The sequence below is a fragment of the Triticum aestivum genome, chromosome 2D (assembly GCF_018294505.1).
Source record: "Triticum aestivum cultivar Chinese Spring chromosome 2D, IWGSC CS RefSeq v2.1, whole genome shotgun sequence".
Lineage (NCBI taxonomy): Eukaryota > Viridiplantae > Streptophyta > Magnoliopsida > Poales > Poaceae > Triticum > Triticum aestivum.
Window position 1 is genome coordinate 616,038,721 of NC_057799.1, and position 11,611 is coordinate 616,050,331.

Genomic DNA, 11,611 nt, shown 5'->3' on the forward strand with positions numbered 1-11,611 from the left:
GCTTTTGCCAAGCCTGCGGACAACATGAAACCATTCGACACACATTGTTTGAATGCACATGTGCAAAATTGTTTTGGCAGGAGATCAAGAAGTTGACATCAACCAAGATACCAACTTTGCACCCTGAAACTTGGGCGATGGATATAGTAGAAGGAGAGGAGGTGAACTAAACAACGGCATGTATCATCTTATGTGGATCTTGGGCTGTCTGGACAGAGAGAAATGCATGAACCCATGGAGAAACTACTCGATCCATAGCACAATCTGTAAAATGGACAATCGATGTAGCCACAGACCTAGCAGTTACAGGATCACAACATGCAGTCCGCGCGAACAAGGAAATGCAGAAGTGGAAGCTTCCAGAGGAAAGTTTCATCAAAATTAATGTGGATGTTGCTTTATGTGAAGAAACTCATGAAGGGGGTACTGGTTTGGGGGTGCGAAACCATGAAGGTAATTTAATCAGAGCACAATCCATATGGTATGAATCGGGTCTCAATGCAAGATCACTTGAAGCATATGCCATCACAGATGGCATACAATTGGTGGCAGACTTGGGGTATCGGAAAGTCATTATTGAATCTGATGTTCAACAAGTTATTAAACAGTGCAATTCTCCTGGGCTAGACCGATCGGAGATAGCGACCACTGTGAACGAGATACAAGAGCTTGCGGGATTTTTGAGGAACTTCAGTTGGTTTTTACACATAGAGAAGCAAATGAATTAGCGCATCTTTGCGCTAGGCAATGTAGTTCCTCTAGGAGAAGATGTATTTGGATAAACTATATCCCATCCTTCCTTACTGCTTGTGTAATGAAGGAATGTAATCCCGCTGTTTAAATCAAGGGATAATTGTATTTATACCCTTAGTTGTGTCCCCCTCAACCGAATTGCCCCTAGTTTTTGAAAACACGTGGTCTTGCCCGACCCACTTTGTCATCTTGTGCTTTTGCCCTTTGACCTTTTGACCATCACTTTGAAAACTTCATAACTAATTCATACTAAATCAGAAAAATGCAAATAAGATACCAAAATGTTCCGAAAAACATCATGTATATGTCAATGTCACTTGCATTCATGACAAAAGTGTTGGTAAGTGCCCATCCGAGTTTTAGCTCTTATCATACCCTCGTGAAACTTGGCAAGCACTTAAAACATTTACAATTCTTTGCCACCAAATTTTTCTTGAATTTTTTGAAGTTTTTTAGATTTTACTATTCATGGTGGTATGATAAGAGCTAAAACTCGGATGGGCACTTACCAACACTTTTGTCATGAATGCAAGTGACATTAACATATACGTGATGTTTTTCGGAATATTTTGGTATCTTATTTGCATTTTTCTGATTTAGTATGAATTAGTTATGAAGTTTTCAAAGTGACGGTCAAACGGTCAAAGGGCAAAAGAACAAGATGACAAAGTGGGTCGGGCAAGACCACATGTTTTCAAAAACTAAGGGCAATTCGGTTGAGGGGGAGACAACTAAGGGTATAAATACAATTATCCCTTAAATCAATAAAGGTCTTGAATTCCAAAAAAACTAGTTGTTTTGTTCATAATTTTTTTACGCAGTACTTGTAATTTCTTTATATGACGTCAAACCCAAAATAAAAAGGTGAGTAGGGGGATTGAAAACTGAACGGGTAATCTCATCGGTCTGCTTTTACAATTATGCGTTCAAATTCCGTTCCACTTCGTTTAAAATTCTGGTAATTTATGCATCACAGACTTGATAACTTACATACAAACACATTGATAAGTTTTCATCTGGGAAAAAAATATTGAAACATACCCCGATAATTCTATATAAATATCTTGGTAATTTATGCACCACATACTTGATAACTAACATATAAGACATTGATAACTATTCCAGCGTAGGAAAAAGTTGTTGAAACATACTCCCTCCGTCCGGTGAAGAGTGTATGTTTGGCTTTAAAATTTGTCCACAAAAGAGTGTACTTCTATCTTCCCAATGCACATTAAAATAAAAAAAATGCTTCTCTCTCATCACACAGTAATCAAGACCAATAACATTCTACACATGGTCTCCTTAATTTCTACATGCACTTAGTTTATTGGGGGTTGGGTAATTAAAGAGGAGAGATGGTGATTTGCACCTTTCCAATGCATTTTTACTCTACTCCATAATTTGTTCTAAAATTTCTATATGTGCACTTTTCACCGGACGGAGGGAGTACCCTGATAACTTCTTTGTAAATAGCATCATATTTTACTCGCCATAGACATGATAACTTACGTACAAACACCACGATAACTTTGATTCAGAAGATTTTTTGTTGAAAACATACACCAATATTTTTTGTGTAAATAACATGGTAATATGATAACTCACGTATAAACACGAGGATAAAATTTGACCCCAGGATATAGGTTGTTGAAAACATACCCCGGTAATTTCTCCGTAAATAGCAAGGTAATATACATACAACAAAGTTGATAACTCACGTACAAACGTCGCGGTACCTTTGACTAGGGGTATGTTACCCTCGATAACTTCAGTGCAAATAAAATGGCAATCTACATATAACAGAGTAGCTAGTAAGAGGGGGGTTAAATGCATGCTTAGCTAAGAAAGAAAAAAGGAACTTAATCAACCGTTCGGATTTGTCCCAATATTCCAAACGTTTGGACATTGTCACAGTCCCGCCTAATTCCACAAATTGGGCGGTTTTTGGATGGGCCCGGTCTTACCCAATATTTTCCGGCTGGAGGGGCCTTTTTTGACTCGCGGCACAAATATATAGGATTTAAAGGGGTTTTAGGAACTCAAAAAAAGGTTTTTTAAGGAAAAAGTTTTGGTTTGGAAGTTAAAAATGTTTTAGGAGCCCCCTTACTACATGTGTAGGAGTGATAAAGAGTTTTTCTTTTGCGGGAAGATAAGGAGTTTTCTTTAGCCAGTATTACAAATCCTTACCTTTCTTCCCATAATCAAATCTCTGCATTTTTAACATACGGAGTCCTCCGAAAAAGGGTTTCCCCCCGCTTTATATTATAAAGCAACCGACCAAGCATCCAACACAAGAGTACAAGTACCAATCAAGTCACCAAGTCATCAAGTCATGCTGGGGGCACAGCGGAACAAGCCCCAAAAAGAAAGAAAAAGAGAGCTAATCCGGCTCGGGTGGGGGTGGCGGTGGAGGTGGTGCTGGCGAGAAGGCTGCTGCCGAGGATCAAAGGCCTGCAATGATGTTGTCAAGGATGTCCCGATCGCGCCGCTTGCTAAGCGGTCTCCAGAGCTGTAAGAAGCCACACATTTTATAGATAGCGTCAGTCGCACGGTTGGGAATCACACGCTTGATGACAAGCTTATTGCGGATACACCACAGGGTCCAAGCAAGGGTCCCTAAAGCCACCCAAGTGGCGGCTTTCCGGGGGCTAGGGAGCCTAAAGGCCTCCCCAAACAGGCCCGGGAGGTTATCGTGGCACCAGTTGCCACCCACGACCTCCCGGAAGCAACTCCATAGGAATTGAGCTGCAGGGCAACGGAAGAAAATGTGGTTGCAATCTTCCGGAACCAAACAAAGGGGGCAGAGGCCATTCCCAGGACCGCTACGCTTGCGAACCTCCGTGCCCGAGGGTAGCCGGCCTCGAACCCACTGCCATAGGAATATGCGGATCTTCAGGGGGAGTTTGATTTCCCAAAGTACGGATAATTCCGCCGGTCACGGAGTGGGGACAATCGCCTGATAAAGGGACCTAGTTGAGAAGCGGCCATTTGGCTCAAGATGCCAAGATAGCGTATCCGGCTCGAGGGAGGGGGAGCGGAGTGCAATACATTCGACTAGCTCGTCCCATTGTTCGCGTTCCCCTGCCCCGAAGGTACGGCGGAAGGCAACAACCCCCAAGTCCGCTAAGGCTACCGCAACCGATAGGAGTGGGCGGGTGCATATCGAGAATAATGGGGGGAAGCGCTCCACAAATGAGCGGGGCCCAGCCCACCTATCTAGCCAAAAGAGGGTACCAGAGCCGGACCCTCCAGAGATGGCAGTCCCAATGCGCAGGACAGGCATCAGACGGATCACCGATTGCCAGAATTGGGACCCGCCTGATCTAGAGGCAAAAGCCAATGGTTGACCACGAAGGTACTTAGCGCGAATAATCTCTAGCCAGAGACCGCCCTCATCAGTCTGGATCCGCCAGAGCCATTTTGAGAGGAGGGCAATATTCATCCGCTTGGATGAGATGACCCCAAGACCACCCTGGTCTTTAGGCTTACAGATCTCAGACCACTTCACCATGTGGTATTTATGTTTATTGTTCTCGCCAGCCCAGAAGAACCGGGAGAGGATTTTGGTCACCTCCTGATGGAGGGATTCATGTAAACTATAGAATCCCATGAGGTACATCAGGAGGCTAATAAGGGAGGAGTTCATCAGGATCACTCTAGCGGCTTTGGAAAGCCATCTCCCTTGCCAAGGCTCCATCCACGGTTGGAGCCTAGCAACTATAGGGCGGAAGTCTTTCTCCAGTAGACGGTTGTCACTAACCGGCAAGCCAAGGTAGGTGGTCGGAAAGGACCCCAAACGACAATTCAAGCGGTTGGCAATGCGCTGGGCTTCCGACGGAGAATATCCGAGCACCATGACCTCACTTTTGGCAAAGTTGATCGTGAGGCCCGACATCTCCTGAAAGCAAAGGAGAAGGAATTTGAGGTTCTGGATATCCTCATCCGAACCCTCCACCATCATAATAGTGTCATCAGCATACTGGAGATGGGTCAGGCCTCCATTGGCCACAAGATGGGGTCCTACTTGGTTAGTTTAGCTTACGCCTTGTACCTAAATCATCATCAATAACACCGAAGCTAATCGGACGTGACCTTGTAAGCGGCTAGTGGCTCCGGAGAGTGGATTTTCAGCACCCGGGTGCCTAGGCACCCACTTATCAGCACCGTTCGTCGAGATTCCAGCGCCTAGAGATGTGTGCCGTGTACTGTAGCGAACATCTGGTTAGCAGTCGTTCTGTTTGTTAATCGCGGAGTCTGCTCTTTTTTCAAAAGTGTCTAGGCCTAGTATGTCACTGTTCCTTGTAGGTTGATTCCCCTAGTAACCAAGACGCGGGTGGATATGACATGTCGGCCGTACTAAAGAAAATGTGCAAACGTGTCGGTATCTGAGGAAGAAGAAGACGATGCCTCCCCTAGAATCTCTTCTGATGCTATCAGCTCCCGTCACCCAATAAAGCTGACACAATAGACCAAACTGAAAGAGCACGTGACGACTTGGAATCCCTTGTTATGCTGGTGGGCGCATGCACTCTTTATATGTTGTCACTTCAACCATTTCGTGTACCGCGTAGACCTACTGTCACACCTGTTTCTGCGTGGTGCCTCCTTCTCCCGTCGCTTGTCTGCTTAACAAAAGCTGCCTAATTACTCTGAACCTGCAAAACGTCTGCAGTTGTACAGAGGCTTGCACGAATCTTACAACCGCTGGACGAACAGGATAACCGGGTGCCTAGACTCCCGGGTGTTGTCACACCTTTCTGAGTGGCTCCGTCGTCTCCACGTAGACGAAAGTATGGTTCCGGCGGGCGATGTAATTACCCGCCATGGTGATCAGCGTCCCCTGCTCCGTGTGGCTAACTCTCACAACGTCGGACGACGAGTCGCCTGTACTCGCGTAGTGGCCGTAGATCGACGAGTCCCTGAGCGCCAGGACGTACTCGCCGTACAAAAATTGGGCCGTGGGATGCTCCGCTGGCTGAATTTGTAGCGGCGATTCCACCGCCGTCCCTTGTCCAGAACCCACACATGAGTCGTCTCCATGCCTAGAAGGTCACGGTCACGGATGGCAACGCCCAAGCTCCCGTGCACCTCCGTCAGGTGGTAGCGGGCAGCCTCGTCGGAGCACACTGGCAGCTGGGGTAGCTGCGCGGTGGAGGTGATCCGCTCGTGCTCGAGGTCAAACGACACGACCTCGGCGGAGCATCTCGCGTGACCCAGTACGTCGTGCCGTCGATGCTGACGATGCCTGGACCGAGGCGGCACCCCGCCCTGCCATTGATGCCGGTGGGCACCTTCCGCCATGACGCCTCGCCCAGCGTGAGCACATGCACGACTTCCGGCTCAAACACCCGGTCGAAAATGCAGGGGACGCGCACCACCTTGTACCGCCCGGACGTCGGGTGGTACGTGAAGGTGTAGGTCTCGTTCCAGTTCCGCCAGTGAGAGCTCTCGGAGAAGAGGCCGGCGTACGGCATCGGGGGAAGTGCCAGCGCCTCGCCGGTGGCCGGATTGACCAGTGTGAGAGCGCCACCGAGCCTCTCCTGGTTGTTGCAGAGGCAGAGGAGGCCATTGCAAGTGCCGACCAGCTGCACGCCTCTCTGCGTGTCGCTGCCGGCGCTCCACAACACTCTGGCGCTCCCTGTGGACGACGACGACTTGTCATCAACGACATAGGCGATGGTGTTGTAGGGGTTCCAGACGAGGGCCATGGCACGGCTCTGCATCTCGGTTGTGCGCTCGCTGATGAGGTCGCGCCAGAGCCGGCAGACGAGGCGGAATCGGCGGCGGGAGCTTGGGGGCAGCCGCAGCAGGATCTCCACCAGGACGTCGGTGGAGAAGTCCCACCATCTAGAATCGCCAATGGCCATCGGCCGCGGGCGCTGTTTCTTCTCTTCTTCCGTTTCTCCCGTCTGCCCACCGCCACGACGGGTTGACGTTAGCTAGCAGATCCCCGTTGTCTTCAATCAATGAGAAAAAGGAAACTAAAAATAGTTCTCCGGTGCAGTTTAACCTGACAGAGTCCAATTTGGCCACCACAAGTTCTTCCTTTATCGTATCTGGAATTTCCTGTGCTGTCAAATAGAGTATAGATGAACTTTGGATGGAATTGGAGACCATGACGATTACGGCAGACGTTTCAGGAAAACAAGCATGCGCAGAAGTTTGTCTCGGGCTACAGTTTTGTAAAATCTGTTCTAATTTTTTTTTGTAAAATCTGGATTAATACTTGGCTATACTCGTCACTTGTTTTCCCACAAAAAAAATACTTGTCACTTGTTATTTATTGGGAATGAACAAACGCAAAATTCCGGTATGGAATGCAGCTTATTAGTAAAAGGGAGCCAGAATTTCACCGGTTTAAGATTTTGAAAATCCAACTATGTAGTATATGGAATTAGGGATAGACTTTCATAATATACAATGCCGTTTATAGACCAGTTCAGAATATACAACAGGTAATTGAAGCTCTATAAATCACAAGGACTTCATGCAGACAGTATTCAGTAGTAGTTCGCAGAGCCCGTAGAAACATAGCACAATGGTGGATGTGGAATCATACTATAGTAAAAGCTCATAAAACATCTGCAATTCTCAGGATTTTGGGTATAAAAGAGGGCTACAACATATTGCCAAAAACCAACGAACGTTCTTTTTTGAGTAGAGTGTTCTTGATCATTGGTGAGAGCAAACCTGTAGAAACACACGCAAAGTTTTATTTTTATGAAGAGAAAATTCTGGTCAAAATAGACTGAGGACCAAAAATGCATTTTGCTCCTTTACTTTATCAATCATCCATTAGATCGACTTTCGGATGGTCTGGATTTTTGTTTTAGAAATGGATAGTCATGATTTATGGTTGAGAAGAAGGCTTTTGGCATACTTTCAGGGAACCCTCTAGAATACTTCCAGGAAACTAAATGCCTACCTGGTTTAGCCTATGTGGTGAAATAACTAAAATTTCCATGAACAAACAAACATTCTAATTATACAAATTAATATTTATTGGGCTCATAAACACTTAGTGGTTCGGTTGTTTGCACGTAGGCGAATGTCCTATACTGACTGTGGGAATAGTTGACCTTTAGCTCCGCAACCAGCGTCCCCTGATCCCGATGCCCGACTTGCACCACTTCGCCGGACAATGATGGGCCTTTCTTTCTGTAGTGAACATACAATGATGACTCCTCTCGTGTGAGAACATACTCGCCGTACACGAAATGTGGCCGTGGTAGGTGTTGCCGTCTGAAGCTGTATCGGCGGCTCCATCGCCGTCCCTTCTCCATAATCCAGACCTCCGTCGTGACAGAGAGGTCATGGATAACAATGCCCAGCCTCCCGTGTACCTCCGTCAGGTGGAAATGACAAGGCCCGGCCGCCCGTGTGGGCAGCTCTGTGATGGAAGTGATGTGCTCGTCTTCGAGGTCAAATGACACGACCCTCGTGGTGGCGCCCCGTGTGATCCAGTGTGTTGCGCCGTCGATGCTGACAATGCCAGCTCCAAGGTTGCACCTCGCCCCGCCCTCAGGGAGGGTCGGCACCTCCCGCCATGATGTCTCCCCCAGCGTGAGCACACGCACGCCATTGAACTCACACACGTGGCCGAAGCTGCATGGGACGTGCACCATCTTGTACCGCCCCGACGTCGGCTGGTACGCAAAGCTGTACGCCTCGTGCCAGTTCATCCAGTGGAAGCTCCCGATGAACTTGTCGGCGGATGGCAGCGGTGGGAGGGGCAGCATGTCACTGATGGCCGGGTTGACAAGGGTGATAACGCCACCTGGCATCCCCTCGTTGTTGCATAGGCAAAGAAGGCCGTTGCACGTGCCGACCAGCTGGACGCCCCTGACGCTCCTCCACAGCTCCCTGCAGCTCCCGGTGGACGACGAGGACAGGTCGTCGACCATGCAGGCGACGGGGTGCCAGGGGTGCCAGATGAGGGCCGTGGCGCGGCTCCGCATCTCCGCGGTGCGCTCGCCGACGACGTCGCGCCAGAGCCGGCAGACGAGGCGGACCCGGCGCCGGGAGCTCGGGGGCAGCCGCAGCAGGATCTCCACCAGGATGTCCGTGGGCAAGTCCCAGCGGACCGCGTCGTCCATGACCGCGAATGATGTTTCTTCCGGCCGGTTTCCCCACCGCAACGCCGCGCACCGTCTTCGTTTCAATCTATCACCGGATCGGTGGGGGTTCCAGTCCGACTTGGCTGTCAAGTTCTTTGTTTGTTATGGACTTATGGAACTGTTTCTCTTCTTGGCTGCCAAGTTTTTTTTTTGAGGGTTTCTTGGGTGCCAAGTTTGCTGCGTTTCCGGAGCAGTTTTGGGTGGGAACGCTGTGCGGCTTCGTTTGAACAAGAAAAAAAGGAAAACCATTGTTTTAAACCGGATGATTACAACGAGACGTAAGCCTCGTCCAGCGATTGACACGCGTCCTGGCTGGGCCCAGCGCGCCGCTCCCCATCTCGGCCTTATCCCACGCAGGGGAAGCCACAGCCACACATTTTTCTCGCTCGGGTCGTCTTCTTCACGCCAGTGCATCCCCTCCTACAGATCCCTCCTCTCTCTATCGCTCTCTCATGTTTGCCACTCCATGACCGTGATTTGCTCTACTCTCTGCACAGAGCTCCCTTCTCTTCCTGCTCCCTCTCACCACCGGAGCGACGGAGCGTTGCTGCTGCAGGCGACGATGCTCTGCGCGACGACTGCTGCTGTCATGTATCGAGGGAAACTTCGACGCGTGACCACCGCCCGTCATGGCCGTCGGAGCTATTGCTGCTGCAACGGGGCGCATCTGCACATGGCCTCCGGAGCTGCGGTTTAAGCAATGTGCGTGCCTCCCTGAGCTGCAATGGAGCGCGTCGCGCTGCGACGGTGACCGCGGAGAGTGGCCGACGGGGGGTGCTGCAAACTCCGGCGATGTTACCGGGGGGGGGGGGGGAGGGGCTGCAACTCCGGCGATGTTGCTTGGAGCTTGTTGGGAGCACCGTCGGTGTTGCAATGGAACAACGCCGGGCCGCCGGAAGCACGGCCGGCGCTGCATTGGAGCTTCATCAGAGTTGCAATGGAGCTGCGTCGGACGCCGTCGGTGCTGCACTGGAGCTCTGCCGGAGTTGCAATGGAGCTTCGCCGGAGCGTCGTTGCTGCGCTGGAGCTCCGTCGGGTTGCAATGGAGCTCACCGGAGGCCGTCAGTGCTGGCATTGAAGCTTCGCCGGAGCGTCGTTGCTGCGCTGGAGCTCCGTTGGGTTGCAATGGAGCTCACCGGAGGCCGTCAGTGCTGGCATTGAAGCTTCGCCGGAGCGTCGTTGCTGCGCTGGAGCTCCGTCGGGTTGCAATGGAGCTCACCGGAGGCCGTCAGTGCTGGCATTGAAGCTTCGCCGGGGTTGCATCGAAGCGCCGCCGAGGCTGCAATGGAGCGCCGCGGGGGCGCCGTCGGTGATGCGCGGTGCTGCCGTGGGCTAGCGCTGTGTGTGTGCTGGCATAGGAGCTGCTGGATCCTGCGGCTGGGTGCGACTGAATCGGACGGTTCTAGAGGCGGTTTAAGTTTGCCTAAAATAAATCGGCTGACGCCTAGCAGCGGCCAGAAAAAAAGACGGGATGGATAGCTAGCCTGACTCATTGGTTCCTGCGCGCTCGTATCGCTTCAGGGGGATGTTAAACCAGGACAGAGGTAGTACTTCGTTTGTACTTTTGTCACCTGTCATTTGTTGGGAACGAAACACAAATTCCATCAAGGACAGGCATTTTATTGTAGTAAAAGGGAGCCAGAATGTCGCCTGGTTTAATATTTTAAAAATTCCAACTATGAATAGTGGTAGAAGCTCATAATACAAATGAGACCAGTTCAAATACAGCTTAAAAGTAAATGAAGCTCTTCACCCGCAAAAGAGAAGTAAATGGAACTCTGTAAACAAGGACTTCATGCAGACAGCATTCAGTAGTAGATCGCCGAACATGTGATAACATAACACAATGGTGAATGCGGAATCATAATAGACTCAAAGCACATCAACCATATGCAGTTTCAGGATTTTGGACATACAAGAGAGCTACAACAAGTTGCCATGAAGCAACTCCTTTGAATATTCTTAATCATTGGTGATAGCAAACTTGTAGTATCACGTTCAAACTCTTATTTTTGCGGAGAGAAAAACTGGTATCTTAACTATTGTAGGTGTAAGTTTCATTTCTCAACTCTACCAGAAATTATTAGTCCCTTCAGTATATCACCGTATTATTTCTTTTATTATTCCACTTTTTTTTGTTATCTTGACTATTTTCTTATTCAGTAGATGATGTTACTAAAGATATATTGGCTGTAGTTTCACACATGTTAGCGCAAACAAGAGAGAGAGAGAGAGAGAGAGAGAGAGAGAGAGAGACTAAATTTAGAAGACTTCCATTTTTTGTGCCAAATCTATGGAAGGGACCAAGAGTTTGGTACTATTAGAGTTGAGAAACTAAATTTATACTTTGGATCTTTCGCAATAGATTGAGAACAAAAAATGCACGTTGTTCCTTTATTTAATCGTCCATTAATTAGATCAACTTTTGGATAGTCTGGATTTTTGTTTTATGGATAGTCTGGATTAAGTGGATCAAATAACTCATGTTTTTTTACACTGGTATAGATGATGATAACCTAGGAAGTTTACTAAAGAAATGCTTTTGTCCTGAAAAAGAAATGCATTAACCGATCTTTTTCTCTCTCTTAACGAAGGAAAAAAATAGTCGCACTTTCTAGGTCTTACGCTAATAATGCTAGAAATCCACACTCTTTCTTCCATATTTTCTTTATAGAATTGAAATGTCTCAACTCATAAGAGACACAGATACTATGTCACCACACATTGCATACACTAGGCTG